General features: G+C 50.0%; 1 protein-coding gene across 1 annotated transcript in view; it reads right to left on the reverse strand.

Annotated features, from left to right (window-relative positions):
* PPARA (peroxisome proliferator activated receptor alpha) overlaps positions 1–20,448 on the reverse strand; it is a 65,475-nt gene extending 45,027 nt beyond the window's left edge. The window contains 1 exon segment of the mRNA NM_001003093.1: positions 20,250–20,448. The gene's annotated coding sequence lies outside the window, so the exon portion shown is untranslated.
* Between the last annotated feature and the right edge of the window lie 1,318 nt (positions 20,449–21,766).

Below are 21,766 nucleotides of genomic sequence, written 5' to 3' on the forward strand. Positions count from 1 at the left end.
TCACCAAATGGGAAAACAGATTTGTAGATCGATCATCGAAGACATTTGTATCCAGAACATATAAAGAACTCTTACAACTCAACAGTAAAAAGACAAAATATCCCAACTTAAATAAGGGCAAAGAATTGGATTAGACATTTCTCCAAAGAAAATGTTACAAATGGCCAAACAATGGTGAGCTAGCACTCCACACCTGCTAGGATGGCTCTTTCATCAACAAGACAATCACAAGACTTGGTGAAGACACGGAGAAACCGGAATCCTTATACACTGCTGGTGAGACTGTAAAATGATGTAGCTCCTTGGAAAAACACTTTGGCAGTTCTTTGGGAAAGTCAGCAGAGTCACCATGTGACCCAGGGATAATTCCACTTTTAGAACAATGAAGACCTACGTGTACATGAAACTTGTATCTAAAGTGTTCCTGGGAGCCTCATGCATCACAGCCCACGTGAAAAGTATCCAAGTGTTCATCAACTGATTATAGGATACATAAAAGGCACTATACACAATGTACTACATTATCTATATAGTACTTTTGGCAATAAAAAGAACTGAGGCATGATTGATGGTATTCCACGAAGGACCCTGGGAAATATTATGCTTCAGGGAAAAAGCCAGTCACAAAGGACCACATATTGTAGGATTCCATTTCCGCAAAATGTCCAGTGTGTGCAAAGTATAGAGACAGAGAGTGGATCTGCAGTTGTCCAGGGCTAGACGGGGCACGGCGGGGGCAGGGGAGAGGAAACGGGGTGACTGCTGATGGGGACTGGGGACGTGATTCCTCTCAGGGGCGATGAGAATGTCCTAAAATTAGATTGTGGTAAATGGTGCTGCAATCCCATAAGCAGAATGAAAACCATGGAATGTTTTGCACACTCAAGCCAGTGTTGTATGATACGTAAACTGCATCTCAGTGGAGCTGTTGCAAACAAAAACAGAAACCCTGACCACGAATGCTCACAGCAGTTTTACGCATCATAACCCATACCCGGGAACTACCCGGATGTCCTTCGGTGGGTGCATGGTCCAGAAACTGCAGAACGTCTGTACCATGGAACACACCATGGCAATAACAAGCAGTGACACCCAACAACCTGGACAGATCTCATGGGAATCGTGGTGAGTAGAAAAAAAAAAAAAGCCAATTCCCAGAGGTTACATACCCCAGGACGCACCGTATAACATTCCTGAAATGACAGAGTGATGGAAATGGAGGCGACGGGATTGCCAGAGACGAGGAAGAGGCAGGGGTGGGAGGGATCCGCGTGGCTGTATCCGTGGGAGGCCCCCCTGGGTAATAAAAGCATCCTGTATCTTGGCCATGTCACCGCTGAGACTCCCACTGATCCCCTGATTCTGATGCTGCACTATTGTGTTGCAAGAGGAAACCGGGTGAAGTGTACTGGGGCTCTCTTTGTATTATTTCTTACACCTCTCTGTGCATCTACAATGATCTCAAAAATTTTTTTCTTTTCATTTTAATAGAGTTCTAAAAGGGACGTAAGTTAGGAGTGATCACTTGAAGAGGATGTGAGCTAGAGCTCCTCTTTTCTGATCTGCAGCTCTCAGAATCCAAACAGGGCTATAAATGTAGCTGGGACATCTAACGTGCATACCATCTTTTGTGTTTGTTTGCTTTTTTTTTTTTTTTTTTTTTACTTTTTATTTGGAAATAACTTCACTTGCAGGAAGCTGCACCTACACAAAAAATTAGCCCAAAGAACACTACATACCCTTCACCTCTATCCCATTATGATGATGTCTCTACCAACCCGCCTTGTCCTTCGCTTGTCTTCACGGGTGAGGGGCCACAGAACGTGTGCGTGCACACGCGTGTGAAGCATGGCCCATCTCCCTCAATACTGAGCGACGTGTGCGTTCACTGAGAATCAGGATATTCTCTTTTATCACCCAGTACACTTATCAATTGCAGTTCATTTCACAGACTTTACTCCGTGATTCATGGTCAAAGTTTGTCGGCTGGCCGGCTTATGCCCTGGAGAGCATTTCCCCGCCCCTACAGGATCTGGTCTGGGGTCAGGTACCCCGATCTGTGGTCATTTCTTTTTCACCTGAGTCACCTCCGCAGCTTCTTGTCTCGGATGATATTACATTTCCCTCTCTCCTCCTGTTTTTGAGCGGAACATAGAAGCGGCGTGAATACCTGCTTTTGGTACTAAGGTCCCTCTCGCTAGGCCTCCGTGGAGGGGACAGGCGCACTGTCCCAGGCCACCTTCGGAAGCTGGGACCTTCCGCAGGCTCGAGCCTCTCTGGCAACTTCCAGGCCTTCAGTTTGTCAGTGCGCCAGCTGGAAAGGCTTGTCCAACTTGGAACTGGAGGTTCCCAGGGCTACATAGCTTCGATTCCTATTCACCGGCACACCGAAGGCCGAAAACATAATTATTCTGTATATTCCCAAACAAGAAGGGAGGGGAAAAAACACAAATGAAACCCACCTCACGCTGTTGGGAAGCAGCTGGACACAATTCAGACCTTTAGCTCACACGTGTCACGGTGAACCCAGGACCTTCGCCGGCGCAGAACAAATGCTTTACTAACGGAACGAGAATACAACGTCCGCAGACACGAATGCTAAGGGCACAGGAGCATTCTGTTGAAGGGGAAAAAAATGCAATTTTCTGCTATAAAGTAAAGCTCTGCATGAAAATAAGAGAACGAGGAGACCTAAAGGGTTTATTCATAAGACCCAGCGCTGGGGATTTGAAGCGGGGGCCAGTCCTGTTTCTGGGGTAATTGCTTCTGCGCTTGCGCCGGGCGCTGGAACCTGTCAGAGCAACGATGCTTTATATGCAGAAGGCTGCGCGCGGCCACCCTGCCAGCAAGAGGCCACATCTGAGGCCAAGAGCAGCTGTCACCGTGCCTTGCACCCAGCACGCCCTGATGTAACCTTGCTCTTTTACGTCTGCACAGAGCTACAGCCTTGGGTCCTCTGGACTGTCTGCCTTGTTTGCTGTTTGTTTTGAGAGCCCACATGCGTTCTTCTCAAGTCACTTGCACCCATCCCGTCTCCAGCCCAGTGCAGGCACCGCTCCCCCTGCCCGGACCCCTGCAACAGCCTCCCTAAGGGCCCCCTCGCCACCTGTCTCCCTCCCCGCAGGATCTCACTGCCAGGTGCGTCCTCCAGGACAGCCCTGATCATACCCCCCGCCCCACCCCCCCACTGCCTCCGGGTTCCAAATACCTGCTTTTGCAGGTAAGGGGACAGACCAAAGACAAGCATCGTTCAAGGGCACGTGGCTACTCGGAGGCAGGGCTGGACCCCAAGTTGGGGTTTCCCTGACCCGCCAGAGGTGCAGGGCTCCCCCCTGACCCATGCCACCTTGCTGGCCGGAGCAGCATACCCTCAGGCCCTCTGGAAGCCCCGTCAGCCTCAGGACCCGCCTGCAGCTTCTGTCCGTGGTCCTGGTGACAGCAAGGGGGAGCCTCTAACAGCTCAAAGTGTCCCACCCTCGCACTCAGAGGTCCCCTCCCCCGAGGCTGCTTTCGCACAGAGTACCACCTGACCATGCCCTCAAGGTCTCCACAGTGACCTGCTGCCACCTGTCCTCTGGGACCTCATGTCCTTTTCCTCCTCCTCTCCTCCACATTCCTCTACAGTCACACTTCCTCGTGTTCTTCCTCTCACTCTGCCAGGATACTTCCCATTCTGGTGTCTGCTCAGCCACCCTCACCTTCCATTCCTTCCTCAAACGTCACCTTCTCAGCCTGGCCACCCCTGGCCAGCCCCGGCCACCCTCCCTGGTGCTCTTGACCCGCTCGCCTGCTCCACACGTGTTTCCCCTACACTAAGCATCCTCTAGCACACCAAGCCACGTCTGCAGTCACCGTGCTCATCACCCATCTGACCCTGTCGGAGCCAGCTCTGAAAGGGGATTTTGTGGGTGTTTGCTCGTTCGTGTATCCACAGTGCTTAGACCCACACCTGACATAAAGGAGGAGTGGAGTAAATATTTGATCTTGAAGGAATCAATCTTTCCTTCCCTTCCCTTTCCAAACCCTGCATTCTGGCCAAAATAAACCATGCATCATTTGCTAGAATTGACTCAGGTTTACCAGCTTCTATACCTTATCCTGGTTCTTTGGCTGGAATGCCTCCCATCCTCACACATTTTAGGGGAAGCTCAAATACCAATTCTTTCCAAAAGCCTTCCCAGACCCTCCTGTCTGTCCTCCACACCCCCACAGCTCACGTCCCAGGTACTGACTACTGCCATCCTGCCCAAAGGATCTGGAACTTAAGGTAAAGTTCATGTCTGCCACTGTCCTCTACTATACAAGGCAAGTATCAAATAAAGATCAACTGAATGAATCTAACATTCGTACTAAATTATGAACATTATTCCCTTGCTTACCAAAAAAACCCTCAAATCATTTTAAGGAACTAGCCTATAAAAGGAACACCACACCACCAGTGTCTCTAGGGCAAAGGGTTGGTGTGGAGCTTTTCTAAAGAAACAAGGAGAACGCAACTTATAGTGACAAGAATGCTAAGGGAACAAGATTAATCTGTTTAAGAAAAAAAAAAAAAGGAAACTTCTGCTGTAAAGTTCATGAAATGCACCATATGACATCCTGGGAGGGGGTGTACCTGGGGGTCTCAAGGCCATTTAAACTGTGTTTAAACAGTGAGTCCACACTGTTCAGCTGACACCTGCAAGATTCCTACATGTGCTTGGTTTCAGATAGCGCTACCCTTCCATGGCACATGAAGCCTCTCAAAGGGAACCAATGCCTTCCCAATACTGCATGTCTCCTCCATGAACATGGTATAACCATTTATTCATTCGAGCTATGTCCAATTTTTGTCAGTAATGCCACTGGTTTTCTGAGTGGAGGTCTTGCACACTTTTTCCTAGATTTATTCTTAGGTATATGATATATACATTATAAATTTGACTTTCAATTAATACACTTTATTATTTAGAGTGGTTTTAGGTTTACATTAAAACCGAGTGGAAAGTACAAAGAATTTCCATAGTATGCCCGCAACACACACACACCCTAAACAATTTTCCTGTTAGTAACATCCTGGTACTTTTGTTACCACTGATAAGTAACATCACTATGTTATTATTAACTAAAGTCTATGGTTTAAATTAGGGTTTACTTTTCTTATTGTACATTCTTTGGGTTTTGACAAATGTATGACATGTATCACTATGATAGTATCATACTGAGTAGTTTCACTGCCTAAAAGTCCTCTATACTTTGCCTAGTCATCCCTTTCTTCCCCCAGCCCCTGGTATACCACTGATCCTTTTACCCCTCTGCAGTTTTGCCTTTTTCAGAATGTCATATGGTTGGAATTATACAGCATGGAAGCTTTTGATTTGACTTCTTTCAGGTTTATGATTTTTACATTTTTTTTTTAGAGAGGGAGAGAGGTGGGAAGAAGAGGGAGAGAGAGAATCGCAAGCAGACTCAGGCTCACAACCGTGAGATCATGACCTGAGCCAAAATCAATAGTTGGACGCTCAACTGACTGAGCCACCCAGGTGCTCCTCAGGTATGTGACATTTTTTTTTAATAATAATAATGCCAGTGGTATCATTTTGCCAAAACGTTTTCCAAAGTGGCTGCACCATTTTATGTTCCTATCATAAGTGTAGGAGAGTCCTTGTTCCACATCTTCAGCCATAGTTGTCAGTCTTTTAAATTTTAATTTCAGTCACTCTAGTTGGTGTATGGTGATATCTCTCTACTTCTTCACTGCTATCTACTGCTGTCAATCTCCATTTCCCTAATGATGATGATGCCAAACATCTTTTCATGTGCTTACTTGCCATCTGATGCCCCTTGTTGAAGAGTCTGTTCAAATATTTTGCTCATTTTTGCTTTAATTCTTAATTGGGGGGCAGCCTGAATGGCTCAGCAGTTTAGCGCTGCCTTCAGCCCAGGTCACAATCCTGAAGACCAGGGATCGAGTCCCACATCAGGTTCCCCACATGGAGCCTGCTTCTCCCTCTTCCTGTGTCTCTGCCTCTCTCTCTGTCTCTCATGAATAAATAAATAAAATCTTTTTTAAAAACTCTTAATTGGTTTGTCTTCTTATTGAATTGTAAGAACTCTATAGATTTCAGATATAAGTCCTTTGATAAATGCTTTGCAAATATTTTCTCCAGGTCTGTGGCTTTCCTTTTCATTTTCTTGTGTCTTTTGATGAGCAAAAGTTTATAATTTTGGTGAAATCCAACTTATTATTTTTCATAGTTCATGCTTTTTGAATCATATATAAGAAATCTTTGCCAAACCCCAAATCACTAAGATTTCTTCCATATTTTCTTTTTGGAGTTGCAGAGTTTTCACTCTTACAATTCGATCTATGACACATTTCAAGTTCCTCTCACCCTCCACCACCTCCTCCTCTTCTTTAATATGGTGTTTGATAAGAGTCAAGATTTGTTCTTTTGCATATTGTTATTCAATTGTTCCAGCACTGTTGAAAAGATTATTTCCCCCATTGAAATGACTTAGCACTTTGTTGAAAATCAACTGACCATACACATAAAATTTATTTCTGAACTTGCTATTCTGTTCCATTTGTCTATTTTCATATCAATACCACACTGTCTTGATTACTGTAGCTCAATAATAATCATTAAAATCAGGGAGTCTAAGTTTTCCAACTGTATTCTCTTTCAAGGTTGTTTTAGTTGCTCTAGGTCCTTTACATTCCTATATAATTTTAGAATCAAGTTGTTAAAAAGGCTTGCCAAAAAGGTTTGCCAAGATTCGATTTTGATCACTTTGAATATGTTGATTGCTTTAGGAATAATTACCATCTTAACAATATTGAGTCTTCTGATTCAAGAGCATGGTATAACTTGCCATTTTTTTAGGTCTAGGTCTTCAAAAATTTCTCTCAGCAATGTTTTGTAGATTTCATTGCACACTGCATGCATTTTTATCCCCAAGCATTTCATATTTTTCTGGTGCCTGGTTACTTCTCAAATATTAAACTAACCTTGTATTCCTGGGCGAGTGGGGGAGATCAACTTTTAGCATGCTGAAGACATCTTTTCATTGTCTTCTGGATGAGAAAATTATCTCTGCTTTTAGTTGAGAAATCTGAGAATTTGGTTAAGAAATGATTTCTGACTTGTTGCTCTTCTGAAAGTAATGTTTTTTTTTAATTGTTTTTAACCTCTAGCTTCTTTTAAGATATCTCTGTTTTGTTTTTTAGCCATTGAACTATAGTGTGTAGACATGGATTTTTTTGGTTTTGTCTTTAATTCTGCCTGCAATTCTGCAGGATTCTTGAATTTGTGAATTTGTGACCTGATATCTTTCATCAGTATTAGAGAGACTTCAGTATCAGTACCAGTATCACTGCAAATATTGCTTCTGCTCCATCCTCTCTTACTTGGCCTCCTACGATTCCAATTATATATACAACAGAGTTCTCTATATTTGTGTTCCATCCTCTTTTCTCTTTGTGCTTCATTTTAGATATTTTTTGACCTATCTTTAATTCCACAATTCTTCCAACAGTTGTTCCTACTCTGCTATTACATCTATCTACAGAATACATAGTTTCAGTTCTTGTATTTTTTACTCCTGTAATTTCTACTTGGGTATTTTTCAAATCAAAATCCTTTCTAGGGCAGCCCCAGTGGCACAGCAGTTTAGTGCTGCCTGCAGCCCGGGGTATGATCCTGGAGACCTGGGACTGAGTCCCGTGTCGGGCTCCCTGCATGGAGCCTGCTTCTCTCTCTGCCTGTGTCTCTGCCTCTCTTTCACTCTCTCTGAATAAATAAATAAATAAATCTTTTAAAAAAATCCTTTCTAAATATATAATTTCGAGTGCTCTACCAAAATTCCCAACCTTGTTGTTTACCTTGAATAAAGTAAGCAAGTTATTTTAAAGTTTATATCTTATAAGCCTAATATTTAGAGTCTTGTGGGTCTGTTTCTATCATCTATCATTTCTCTGGTTCATGAGGTCTTCTCTCCTCACATGCTTGGTTGGTTTTGTGTGTGCCATTCTGTACAAACAGTCATGCCTGACCATGAAAAGGATCATGTGGGCAAAAATTGTGTAAAGTGATTTTACTAATCAATAGTGAAAATTACCACCATGCCCTTTAAAAGTTTTTGGCAAAACATTAAAAACTCTTTCATTATCACTTGTAAATGAACAGAGGAACAAAAAATACAATAAAAAACTAATATGGACTTAGTACAGTACATAGTCCTGTACTTATGTACTTAGTACAGTAATTTAAAACATTAGAAACACTGAAATCCGAGTGTTTCATTTCCTTGCAAAAAACTCACCAAGAGTAGCATGATCTGTGCTTGCCTTCCTCTCATGGTATAACTCACAATTTGGAGTGAGCATCTTTTCTATGCTTTCATAAACTGTTCAACTCCTAAGTTGGGCTGGCTTCCAGCATTTATCTCATGTTCAATGTTGTGAAGTATCGTGGAGACCTCCTCTCATGTGAAGTGTTGTGCTAGGATCACCTTTTCTGGGACCTCTCCATCTTTCCGTATGTGGATAAGTCACTTTTACCAGGTGCCTCTGGCTGCCCATCCAGTCTTCCAATGGCAGCAACCCCACTGCCGGCCGTTTGTCGTGTGACTCCATTTATGTTTGATTCTAATCTTACTCTCAGCATTGCCGCCATTCTTTTATCTGCTGTACCTTTTTCTTCATTGCACCTGCACCGGTCCTCACTGGAGTTTTTCCAGGGCTAGAAAACTTCACTTGGGTTTGTTGCTGGGAGACGAGGGGTCGCCTGTGTGTGAACTGAATGACAGATGCACAGGGCCAATCATAGGCCGATTTTGAGATGAAAGACGGGATTGACCGCTGATTCTCATACACATCTGTTATCTGTATAGTGATTTGAGGACTTCCCGCAGACACTTGGTTCTGGCACCTGGTCAGGAACACCTGAGCCATGTTGTATGGAGCCTAGTGGTATTTAACTAACTGTGGTCATTGGAATTCCTGCATATGCAACTTCAAAGTGATGACTACCTATTTTTGAGAATTTGTTCCTAGAAATAGAGGCCTGGGATGATGCTTTGTTCCTGCTGGCATCTGCCAGGGTCCCAGCAATCTGGGACCACCTTCACCCGGCCTCAAGGATTGAGATGAGTTAGAACTGGGCTCAGCTCGGGAGCAAGCTGATCGATTTCCAGGTCACCTGTATTTCTATAGAGCAGCTTTTTGGGTCCCAACCCAAAGTCTGGGATGTTTTCCAGGGTTTTCTATCATAGGATATTTTTTTAAGATTGTATTTATTCATTCATGAGAGATACAGAGAGAGACAGAGACATAGGCAGAGGGGGAAGCAGGCTCCCCACAGGGAGCCTAATGCAGGACTTGAAGCCAGGACACTGAGATCATGACCTGAGCTGAAGACAGATGCTCAACCACTGAGCCACCCAGGTGTCCCTCTTATAGGTTTTATATCCCAAGTTTAAGTTCTTAGCCTTAGAGACATGTTATTTAGCTTGGTCACTGCTTCATCCATAAATTGGCCAACATAGAGGTACAAAACGACCCCAAACGTCAAGTGTCCATCTTCTCCAGACCTCAGCCAATGGCCTCGCATATCTTTAAAGATTTTGTCCACCTTTTCTAGTTGACTTCCAAACTACTGAGCCATTATCAAAAATGAAGCCCCCAACTTAACATTTTCAAACCACTTAATAGTTGTGAATACCAGCTCTACGGATTGAAAGAGCTGTTTTTCTCTTTATTTTTTTATTTCCAGACCTACCGAGTATTTCCGTACCCTTAAAAAAAAACTCCATAGACTGGCATATGACAACATTTCCTTAAGGTTTTCTTCATATTTCAGGCAATCTTACTCAAATAACATTTTTCTAATAACATTTGAGAACAGAAAAATTGTCATCTTTTCAACAAGCACAAGGCCATAGATCATTAAGTAGAGAGGGAGGCTTTGTTCATTCAACAGATATTTTTAGGAGCCTTCTATACCATGTTCTAGGTACTGCGAGTACAGGAGTATAGGAGCGAGGAAAACCGATAGCTATCCCCGACCCCATGGAGTTACCATTCTAGGAAGGGGAGGCCGATGAGAAGCCAGCAAATAGAGCATCTCCTACGTTGGATGGAGACAAGGCAGGCAGAAGGGGCTGCAGTTAGAAATATGGGGTCAAAAATAAAAATAAAAATAAATTTAAAAAAAGAAATATGGGGTCAGAGAAGACCTCCGCAGGGCGCCTGGGGGGCTCAGGCAGTTGGGCGTCTGCCTTCAGCTTAGGTCATGATCCCAGAGTCCTGGGATGGAGTCCCATGTTGGGCTCCCTGCTCAGCAGGGAGTCTGCTTCTCCCTCCTCCCCTCCCCTGCTCATGCTCTCTCTCTCTCTCTCTCTCTCTCTCTCTCACACACACACACCCACACACACACACACTCTTAAAAAAAGAAAAGAAAAAAATCTCCCCATGTGGGGACTGAGCACAATTAGGATGTCCTTCCTTCCTGCAAACAGGGACAAGGAGCTGGAGAGTCCCATGGGGTCAGGACCCCCGGAACTCCAGCACACTCCACTGCTCACACCCTCAGCAGCAGCAGCAGCAGGAGCTTTGCCCCTGGCATCGGCCTAGCGGAGGGAAAGAAGGAAGCCACCACGCTCTACCACTCACAGTGCTATTACCCGCATCCCTCTAAAACTGTCCCCGCTGTGTGGCTGGGAGACCTCCCCTTCCCCAACCACCTAATGCACCTGCAACTCTGGCTCTGGTCCTAGTTTTTTTCTTTTCTTTCTTTTTTTTTTTTTTTTTTAAGATTTTATTTATTCATTCATGAGAGACACCCAGAGAGAGAGGCAAAGACACAGGCAGAGGAAGAAGCAGGCTCCCTGAGGGGAGCCCCATGTGGGACTTGATCCCAGGACCCTGGGATCATGACCTGGGCCGAAGGCAGATGCTCAACCACTGAGCCACCCAGGCATCCCTGGTCCTAGCTTTTCATCTCTGATACTATAGATTTGTCTTGAGTTGACAGAGCCTGGACAAGAAGCAGGTCACTCACACCTGAGGATGAACAGGAGAGACAGTGATGCCACGATCACAGGACCATGGTGTGGTGCCAAGTAATGGCCCCTGAAGATGTCCACACTCCAGGCCTGGAGCCTACGGATATGTGACCTTGCACAGCGGGGGGGAGGTGCTCTGCAGGTATGATGGAGAGCACCTCATGGGTTGGTTTGTGTGCCCCCTGGCAAAAGATCCGTCCACATCCTACCTCCAGTATTTCAGAATGTGACCTTATGGGAAACAGGGTATTCACAGATATAGTTACGATGAGGTCATTCGGGAGTGGGGTGCACCCTTAATCTAATACAAATGCTGTTTTTTTTTTAATTTTTATTAATTTATGATAGTCACAGAGAGAGAGAGAGAGAGAGAGAGAGAGGCAGAGACACAGGCAGAGGCAGAAGCAGGCTCCATGCACCGGGAGCCCGATGTGGGATTTGATCCCGGGTCTCCAGGATTGCGCCCCAGGCCAAAGGCAGGCACCAAACCACTGTGCCATCCAGGGATCCCTACAAATGCTGTTTTTATAAAAAGTGGGGGCATCTGGACACAGACACACCCACGGAGACCACCGTGTGATGACAGACGCAGAGACTGGACTGATGTGTCTATAACCCAAAGAATGCCAAGCTGGACAGCCACGGCCACAAGTAAGGCAAAGGCAAGGAAGGGCTCCACCCAGAGTCTCAGGGGGGCTCACCCTGGATCACCTGGGGGGCCGATCGAGTCTCCTGAGCCCTGATAAGCCAGGAGAACTCTCTCCGGCTGGGATGAGGCCGAAGGGGAGGTCAGAGAGATTCAGAGTATGAGGACAATTCAACCCGTGTTGCTGATTTCAACCATGAAAGGGCTCGAGCGGAGGGATATGGGCAGACTCTCAAAGCTAAGAACCACCTCCAGCTGACAGCCAGCAAGGACACAGGGAATGTGGAAGCTTCCAAAACTCACCCAATTGTACAGGTGGACAGGCTGAGTTTTACTGCATGTTCAGTATCCCTTAGGAAACCTGGCTTAAGAAAAAAACCCGACCTCAAGCCCATCTCAGTTGCCTGATTTTTAGGTTAGAAAAAATACTTTTTAGGCAGAAAGAGGGAAGCCTGGCACTGGAACCAGCCCAACACACCGCCAAGCCCACAGAAGGCGGCCAGGACTATTTCCCAGGCCAGCCCTGCTCCCACCTGCTGTAACAGGGCTCATGACAGCCCCGGGCCAGATACAGGTGCCTCTTTCCCCACAGCCACGAGGCCAGAAGCCTCCCTGCCTCCCTCGAGGGCCTGGACATCACCCATCATCTGTAACCCTAGGAACGGGGCTTGCATTGGTCTACGGAATAATATGCCTTGTTCACTGCTCTCAAACCCAATGGTGTCAAGCTAACGGCACACGATCCAGCTCCTGTCCCATCAGGTTTGCGTTTCGGGGAGCCCTTATCATCCTTATTTGATTAAGACAGACTTGCTGCTCAGAGGGCTTATCTATTTTTAATACTGGAAGTGCAAGCCGCAAAGGGAAGTCAGACCCCGTAACTAAGCGTACGGTGCCTCATGCATTTAGGTCACTAGATGCAGAATTAGAGTTAATATTCACCTCAGATTTAAATTCTGCTGGAATAAGTGGGTCAAAAGGATTTCACTTGAGCACTTACTGCCTTCAAGATAATCATCGGCACAACCAAGACGGCTTCGGAAATCTCTCGGATAATTGTTTTCCCTCTTGCCTCCTTCCTGACTTCCTTCTTTCAACGAAAGGAGATACTGAATTTTAAAAACAAATATTTATCGAGTCACCCATTCAGTCCACTGTGTAGACTCTGGCATTATTTGCTTTGGGACCTGCCTCCCCTCTCAGCCTGGGAGCCCTCCTCGTCACGGAACGCAGCACTTCCTATAAGGGCAGGTAACCATTCGTGTTCTTTCCCCTGCTTCCCCAGCGCCTAGAACACCGCCTGGCACAACGTAGGCCCTCAGTAAATATTTGTCCAATAAACCGCCTGAGCTTGGAAATCAAGACCGAAGCACCCAGCAAACAGTTGCTGTGGTGAGGGTGGAACGTGTCAGGTCGGAGAGCCTTCCAGCTGCCGTAGGGTTGCCGTGTCTGCAGGACCAAACCCTGTGTCTGGTCTGGGGGAGGGTGCTGGGGGCGTGATGAAGGAGGTGGCACTTGGTTGAACCCCGAGGGACCCTCATTGGAGGGTGGCCCGCCAGGAGCGCGGCTTACCAGGCTGGTCACACGGCCCAAATCAGCGGCACCTTGGGGACGGTGCTGAGCGGATGGGGAGTGAGGCAGCTGTGGCTACAGGCACCAGGCGTCCGCGTCTCACGGGGCAGTGACTTCCATCGGGGCCGCCACAACGACCAACATGTAACGCGTGTGTGTGTGCGTGCTCTGGAGGACAATCAGCGGGCAGCTTAGCCCTTGCATGAGAGGGATCCAAGCCGGGCAGGTCATTCAGGGAGGCTTCCAGAAGGCAGGGGCTTCAAGCTCAGATCTCCAGGGTAGGGGCTCGGGTCAGGGTCACGGGGGTCCCAGGCACCAGGAGAGGAGCTGGTGCTGCAGGAGGAACGTCGGCCCCAGAGCGTGCAGGCTGGGCCTTCCTGTCCACACGGACGCAGGTAAGCCAGGCCGGGTGAGTCAGGGTTAAACCTCGCAGTTGGAGTGAGCCAAGAAGCATCCAGAGCTCTTACCACGTGGCGGGAGTGAGCGTCTAAGGAAAGCACTGACATCCGCCTCACGGGTGGACGGGAAGCCGAGATGTGGGCCTGTGGGTCCATCAAGGCCCAGGGAGCCTGGCTGGTCCTGCTCCAGGGCCCAAGCACAAGGCCCGTCCTGGGCCGCTCTGGTGGGGGGGGGGGGTGTCCTGAAGGGACAGGGGCAGGCCAGGGGGCCTGAGGTCATGGCCACGAGGGCCAAGCACACGGGCCTCCCAGGGAGGAGGCAAGGCTCGCCTCCTGGCCTGGCTGCTGGGCCAGAGAGGGGTGCCAAGGGCTCTGGGGGTGGGGGGTGGGGGTGGTCAGCAAGTGAGCCTCTGCTTCCCTGGCCCTGGGTAGCGGCCCCAGGTGAGCACAGGTGCCGGTGGAAGCGGCGTGGTGGTGGCAGGCAGGGGACAGGCTGGTACTTCCAGCCAGGATGTCACTTTTCATCCTCGAAAGGGCAGTTCCTGTACTGAGCCCTAAGTCTGAGCTCCTGCCCTTGCCCTTCACAGCCCTCCTTCTCAGAGACCACCAGGCATCTTCCAGAAATAGCTTCCAGAGGGGGACTCGCGCCGCCCAGAAGGCCCACCCATGGCCGCACTGGAAGGTGGGCCTCCACACTCCTGTCCTCTGGGGCTGGGACTAGCCACAGACGCGGCTATCTTCCTGGCAGTCGTCTTCCTTCCAGATTCTTGCTTCTTTATGGCCCTGTGCCCCGTGAGCACCAGAGATTACCCGCCGTCCTTGATGCGGTTAAACATTCACCTCCCCCTAGACTTCTGACCTGGGCGCTAAGGGCCAACTTGGTCAGATTCATCCAGGCGCAGGGAACGGAGCAGAGGAAGGCCGATCCTTTTTGGTCGCCGGGGTAACAATAAAAACCGCCCTTCCCTCTTCCTATACTGACCCCCTGCTACCCACCCCCTCCCCACAGTCTCCCCACGCGGAGCCTGGGGCTTCCACAGGATCACTACGGCTCTTCACAGACAACGTCCTGCTGGAACCTTCCAGCTGAGGCCAGCTGTAGCCTCAGCCGGGAACTGTGGCCTTCCTCTCTGGGGTGGCCTCTCCTCCTCTCACTACCAGTTCCCCTCACTCCCTCTCCCAAGTCTAGAACCTCCCTTCTCGGCCCCTGACAGATGCTCCAGCATTCCCACCAGCGCCGGCACAAGAGCCCCTTTCACCCTGTTTATGCTGGTCTTTCGGGGAACGTTGGCCTCAAATGCTTCTAAGCATTCGGTGCCTTTCTCCTCACGCCTCTCATTGTTCGGAGCCTTCTTCTTGGGGTGTGGGTCCCCCACGAAGCCCACGCTGGCAGCACCCTGGCGAGGCCAAACCTGTTCCCCAGCTCCCAAGACTCCTCGCTTTGTACAAATACAAAGTACAAGTACAACAACGGAACGTCTTCCTTTTTCTAGAAAACCCCCTCCGCAGAGAAAACCCCCTCCGCACGTGCGTGTTTCTAAGGAAAGGAGGGAAGAAGGTGGTTTCTGAGCCTGTGTGCACTCAGGGCTGAGTGCTATGCAGCGTCAGGGGAGCCCCGCAGGCCCAGGAGGAAGGCCCCTGCCTGGACCCGGTGACAGTGACAGAGGAGGGGGCGTCTTCCAAGTGGAGAAGGCAGGCAGTCATGACATGCCAGCAGAGGCCTCCCAGCGCAGACCCGGAATCCGAGGGCGGCACGGCAGTTCAGATGCTGCTCTATCTGCCTCCATCGTAGATCACCTCCACGCACCAAGAGATGATCCGGTTTCAGCTGAACTTCAAATTTCTCTGAACAATTTTCCTTTTATACATCATTTGCATTAATCCCACCCCCAGTTGCATGGAGAGAAAACCAGAAATGGAAAGTGGGTGCATAGTGAATGGATAAGACTCTGGCCCGGTTATCAAGCTGTCCCATAAAGTGAGCCAAAAGAAGACTGAAGAATTTGTCAAATTTCTTCAAAATCCTAGCAAGGGGGAACGCTCAGCCTGTCGGCAGCCTAACACACATCAACCTGACCGATGATGAAAGTTGCTGGAGATGCTTCTAAAAATTCTCCTGGCAAAAGAAAATCCCACCTGGGGGGCACCTGGGTGGCTCAGTGGTTGAGCATCTGCCTTTGGTCCAGCGTGTGATCCTGGGGTTCTGGGATTGAGTCCCATATCGGGCTCCCCGCAGGGAGCCTGCTTCTCCCTCTGCCTCTCTCTCTCTCTTAAAGAAGAGATCTTAAAGAAAAATCTTAAAGAAAAAAATCCCATTGAACATAGAGGTAATATAAGACATCTGGCTTACAGACAATGAAGATCTGATGGTAGATTGATCCTGTCTTTTACAAGCCACGTTGCTTAATTGTAAATCTGCATTTAAGTAGTCACGTCGGGCTGACAACTAACTTCTTTAGAATAATTCAGAAAGGACACACCCACATGTCAACCTCTACATAACTGGGTCCCTTTTACTGGAGCTTGGCAACTTGTCACCTTGGTGTGGTTATCACATAACCGCAGACTCGTTCAGTTACAAATGGCTGCAAGAAAGCTTGGGGCCTCACTCACTCTTAAAAATGGAAAAAAAAAAAAAAAAAAGGAACTACAACATACTGTTCACTTATAATTTCGAATCACCCATAGAAGCTTCATAATCCTTGAGGCAGTCATTCTGCATCTGCTTTCCTAACTTTGACTATTCAAAGCAATGCCTTCCTAAAAGTTTACTTGGGGTCTCTAAGCTAAAAGTGTAAAGCAAGTACACCAGACTAGAAACTGTCACTCCTCTTTATTCACAAATCTCTTAAACTAGAGCAAAAAACAGAAGCAGTCAGATGGGTGCAGCTTCCTGCAACATAGAGACATGTAGCGAGCACTTTCTCTAACTGCCCCTGTGCCTATCTCATCCTCACAACTGGAGTATCACTTGGACCCCTGCCCTATCAGAGATAAATGCTCCTAAACTCACACTGGTGTAAAGATACCCCTTTCCTAATGAGCCAGTTGTTTGGAATCTGAATCCGTGATCTTGCAGAAAAAATAACATTCTATTTAATTAGATTCTCAGGCCAGCTCATAAAAAGTCCATCTGATACATAATATGCCCCAAACCTGGTGATAATCTCAGTCCGAATCATTTCAACTACAACTACCGCCTTTATGATAGGGGTGCGGTGGGCACTGCCCACAGAGGTCCAGCCTGGGTGCAGCAGCTCCCCTGTGTCATTGTGACAGTGAGGGTGGTCTCACCATCCCAGGTGGAAGGGAAGCCGCAACATGCCAAGGGGGCGTGGTGGGCAGGCCTGCTGTCTGCACTTTTAAGCCAGCCCCCACCCACATTTGTGGACGGTAGAAAACAGAGGCCCACCAATCAACACTTGTCGAACTGAATTCCGCTCATCACTTTGGTCAATGAACATCTGCAAGGATGGACGCAGGATATGAGACCAGTGGGGCAGCCATGGACGAGACACACTCTGCTCTCAGTGAGTCAGACTCCGTCAGAGAAAGGCAGACAAGAAGCTGTGATGGAGGGCAGCACCTAGGAGCTGCTCAGCAAAGTCATGCCCAAGTCCAGGAGGACTTCACCCTCCAAGGATGAGAAACAGTCCTTCCGGTGATCCAGGAATAGCGGAGTAAGGACCAACGCACAGTGTATGAGCACCACAACGGAGGGCACACCTGCGTTCAGAGAAAGCACGAAACGCTCATGACAGTTTTGATGTTTATGCTTTCAAAAACAGGGGACAGGGATCCCTGGGTGGTGCAGCGGTTTGGCGCCTGCCTTTGGCCCGGGGTGCGATCCTGGAGACCCGGGATCGAATCCCACATCGGGCTCCCAGTGCATGGAGCCTGCTTCTCCCTCTGCCTGTGTCTCTGCCTCTCTGTCTCTCTCTGTGTGACTATCATGAATAAATAAATAAAATCTTTAAAAAAAACAAAAACAAAACAAAAACAGGGGACAAAAATCTGGATGTATGGGGGGAGGATGTTTCTTTCAAAGAGGCTTTGAAGATTCATAAAATGGCCAGGACAAAAATATTATAGGGATCAGCTCTGTGGCTCACTGAGAAGCACAGGCCAGGGTGTGGCTTCTTAAGACACCTCTGGGGCTCTGCACAGGTTTTCACATTTTACAAAGAATCTTCATGCAAGTCTCCACTTTTGAGCTTGACAAGCCCTCAGAAAGGTGAAATGGAAAGGAACTCCGTTCCGTGATGAGAAGAGAGCAGTCTGGAGCAATGTATGAAGACCGCAGGCCCGGCAGGCAGCGGCTATGGAACAAAAATCCAAATCTCAACGTTAACAACCCAGTGCACTTCCACTGTATCACGCTGCTTCCCTGATGCAAACTGAAATGTTCGAATGCGTTTTCTTTTACGACATGCTGACATCAAAACAAATGCAGCTGAACCTCAAAAATAATTGTAACAAGGCTGACCTAGTGAGGAGTAAATTCTTCACTTTCTGGAGTGCAGAAACTCTTCCAGGCACCATAATATCACAACTACAAGATGCTACCTAATTAAATACTCCGAGGCAAAGAACAAGCACACCTCCTGATAACGACAACCATCAGACTGGGTCACATATGATTATCCACAGAACCGGTTGGAAAAATCACATGCATGTGTTCCTCTCCATAAGAAGCTCATGGCACATCAGCGTTAGGAATCCTTGGAAGAAACAAGGTCTTTCAAATATGGTCCCCTGGGACTTCTAGGGCCTCTCCTGTTTGGTCCTTACTTTGAAATGATCTTAACACCAAGCTGGCAATTAGAGTTCACCAGCTGGGGCACCCGGGTGGCTCAGTGGTTGCACATCTGCCTTCCGCTCAGGTCGTGATCCTGGGGTCCCGGGATCGAGTCCCACATCGAGTTCCCCACAGGGAGCCTGCTTCTCCCTCTGCCTGTGCCTCTGCCTCTCTCTCTCTGTCTCTCATGAATAAATAAATAAAACCTTAAAAAAAAAAAAAAAAGTTCACCACCTCATTCTCCCTAACCACATGACCTGGCCTTGGAGGTGAACTCGCTTGTTCCATGTCACTAACAAGGCGGAAGGAACAGGTACTGCAAATGTCTATGCTGCACACAGAAACTATGCCTTTCTTTAGGATGTCTATGAAACAGGGAAGACTGACTCAATATCCAGCCCACCAAAACCAGAAAGAGAAACAGAGGCCCTCATGTTCACAAAACAGCAGAAATTATACAGGCCACATCCCCTCCCACAGCACTGCAACAAAGTTAGTACAAATGTTCAACAGTAGCACCAGCCACTTGGAAGTTGAGACACTCATGCTATTCTCCTTTAAGAATATTTTATTTACACGCAGAGACTGTGGGAGAGGCAAAAGAGAAAAGAGAATAGGGGGTGCTTAAAACCTGTTTACACTAAGCTGAGAAACATTTAGTTTTTTTAAAGGTTTCTTAAGGAAACAGAGATACAGCATACAAGAAAAAAAGTGCTAGTTATCAAACACTAAATAGCAAGATGTTTTGGTAAAAAGAGTTTCCCTCTCTATACTCCAGTTTCATCTTTTGGGATGAGGAGGACAATCTTTTTTTTTTTTTTTTTTTTTGTATCCTGGTACAAAATCAGCTTCACAAGCAGATCCATGGTTGTCCTGCTCCATACTGAGCACCTCAGCCCACAGCAGCTACTTGATAAATAGCTGCAGAATGAATGAACATATATCACTCACAATTATATGTATAAACACACAAACGCACTAAGGGATTAGCTAAATAATGACTCTACCCAAACACAATGGGATATTACATAGACATTTAAGATGATGAAGCACAAACACATTTATTTCACATGGCAAGATTTTTCATTACCCAACAGTCAATGAAGCAGAAGCAGATTACAAAATGGTTTCTATGGAAAAAACATGCCTTTCCTTCTCCTCTCTCTTTTTCGCATGCACAATGTTTAAAAATCTGTTTGCAAGTCTGATAGACAGGAGCTAGTAAAAACTATTTCGTGATTATGGGATGTCTCTCGTGATATGTCTAAGATCTGAGAAAAGAGAGAAAACCATTTTCTCCACGGCCCATTAATCCGCTTTTGCTTCAAAGTTGAACAGAAGTGTGTCCCATCAGCCTGTCTGGCCCCTGGAGGACAGTGACGTCTCCCATCCGGCTGCTTCTCCGGGCCTGTCCCTGCCCTGCATGATGACAGTTCCGGACCTGACCTACTACCCCAGCAAGCTATCTGCTTGATATTCAAGTCAGCATGAAAAGCTTCCGTGCTGCTCGGTCCCTGCCACCACCTGTAACTTTGGTGTCTGTCAAAGAACAGGTTTCCACGAGGTGGAACTGACTGGCTACACAGGAATGAAACTCTTGGTGAAACGGAGACGAGAACCTACCACTTAGCAGCACCCACCTTCACCGGACTTCCAAGGCTCTGGAAGTAGACGCAACTTTGCACCGCAAAGTAATAACCAATCCCCACACGTCGAGTTCGCAGGGCCCCAGAAGGAAGCGCTTAAGCACTGGGGTCTGGAATCACAACGGATCAAGCCTTGTACTTACCTGTGGCGGCCCGGCCGACCTCTGAGCTCGCCTCACGGGGAGCCCAGGCCGAGGCAGGGCCGGTCCCTTCCCTGCAGCCTTGGCAGTTCGGAGGTAAAGGAGGAAACGGTTACGATATGTCCTCTGGATTCTCCCCAACTCTCCACCACCTTGGAAGAGGAAAGTCACGGTGACCCTACTTGAGCGGCAATGGGAAACCCTGCGCCCCCCCCCCGGGCGGCTCCCCCCGCCCCCCCGCCCCGCCCCGCCCCGCGCGCCCTCTCCCCCGCGGCCCCGCAGCCGCGCAGCCCCGCAGGGACCCAGGGCGCCCCCAAGGTCCGGCGCATTACGCAGCCACGGACTTTTCTTAGAAAGACGCGGACGCGGACATTCGGGGCGCGCCGTCCCAACTTTAACTCGGGGAGGCGAGGAAGGCGAGGGCCTGCAGCCGGGCGCGCCGGTCCGTCGGGGGCGGGGTTGGGGAGCCCCCCGCCTCCGGAGCGCCCCCGGGAGACCTGGGCGCGGGCGGCGCGCGGGGGCCGCAGGGCAGGGCTGGGGGCGAGCGCGGCCGGGGCCCTGGGGTCGGCGGGGGGTGGGCCGCGCCCGGGCGCACAGGGCGGCAGCGCCTCCGAGCTGCTCCCGTGCGGCCGCGGCCCCGGGTGCGTCTGTCCCGGCCTCGGCGACCCGGCCGCGGGGACCCCGGGCGGGGACGCCCCAAGCCGACCGCGCCGGGGGAAGGGCGCGCCCCAGGACCCCGCGCGGGGGGCCTTCCCTGTGCGCCCGGCGTCCCCGAGGTCCCGGGCGCTCGCGGGGCGGCCGAGTGGGGGGCGGCCCCCGGGGACCCCCGCGCCCGACCCCGCGCCCCGCGCCTCGGCCCCGCGCATGCGCCGCCCGGCCCGGCCCGGCCCGGCCCCTCCCGCCGCCGCCGCCCGGCGCCCCGAGAACCCGAGGCCCGGCTCGCGGACCCCCGCGCGCGCCCGCCCCCCGCCCGGGCACCTGGGGCCGCTCCGCCGCCTGCGGTCCGCCGGGCGAGCGCGCGAGGGAGGGCGGCGCCGGGCTGGGCGCGAGCTGCCGCCGCCCCCGCCCCCGCCCCCGCCCCCGCCGCGGGGCCGCCGCGTCCCCTGCCCATGCCCGGCGCCGCCTCCCGGCCCGTGCCAGCCGCGCCCCCCGCGGCACGCGCCGCCCCCGGCCCCCCGCCCTCCCCCCCGCCCCGGCCGCGCCGCGCGGGCAGCTCGCACGGGTGGCCGCCGGAAGCCCCGCCCCGCCCCGCGCCCCCCGCCCCCGGGAGCCCCGGCGGGACACACCCCCCTGGCGGCGGCGCCCGGTTGGCTGGCGGCGGGGCCGGGGGCGGGGCCGCGTCTCCCAGGCCCCCCCCTCGCGCGGGCGGGCGGCCGCGACGGTGGGGAAACTGAGGCCGGGGAAGCGGAGGGGCTGCGGAGGTGCGGGGCTGGCGGGACGGCGCGTGCAGCCCCGAGGCCGCGGGACCCTGGGGGTTCCCGCCCGGCCCCCAGGCCGCACCGGCGAGGCCCCGTCCCCCC

This window comes from Canis lupus, chromosome 10, assembly GCF_011100685.1.
Source record: "Canis lupus familiaris isolate Mischka breed German Shepherd chromosome 10, alternate assembly UU_Cfam_GSD_1.0, whole genome shotgun sequence".
Classification (NCBI taxonomy): domain Eukaryota; kingdom Metazoa; phylum Chordata; class Mammalia; order Carnivora; family Canidae; genus Canis; species Canis lupus.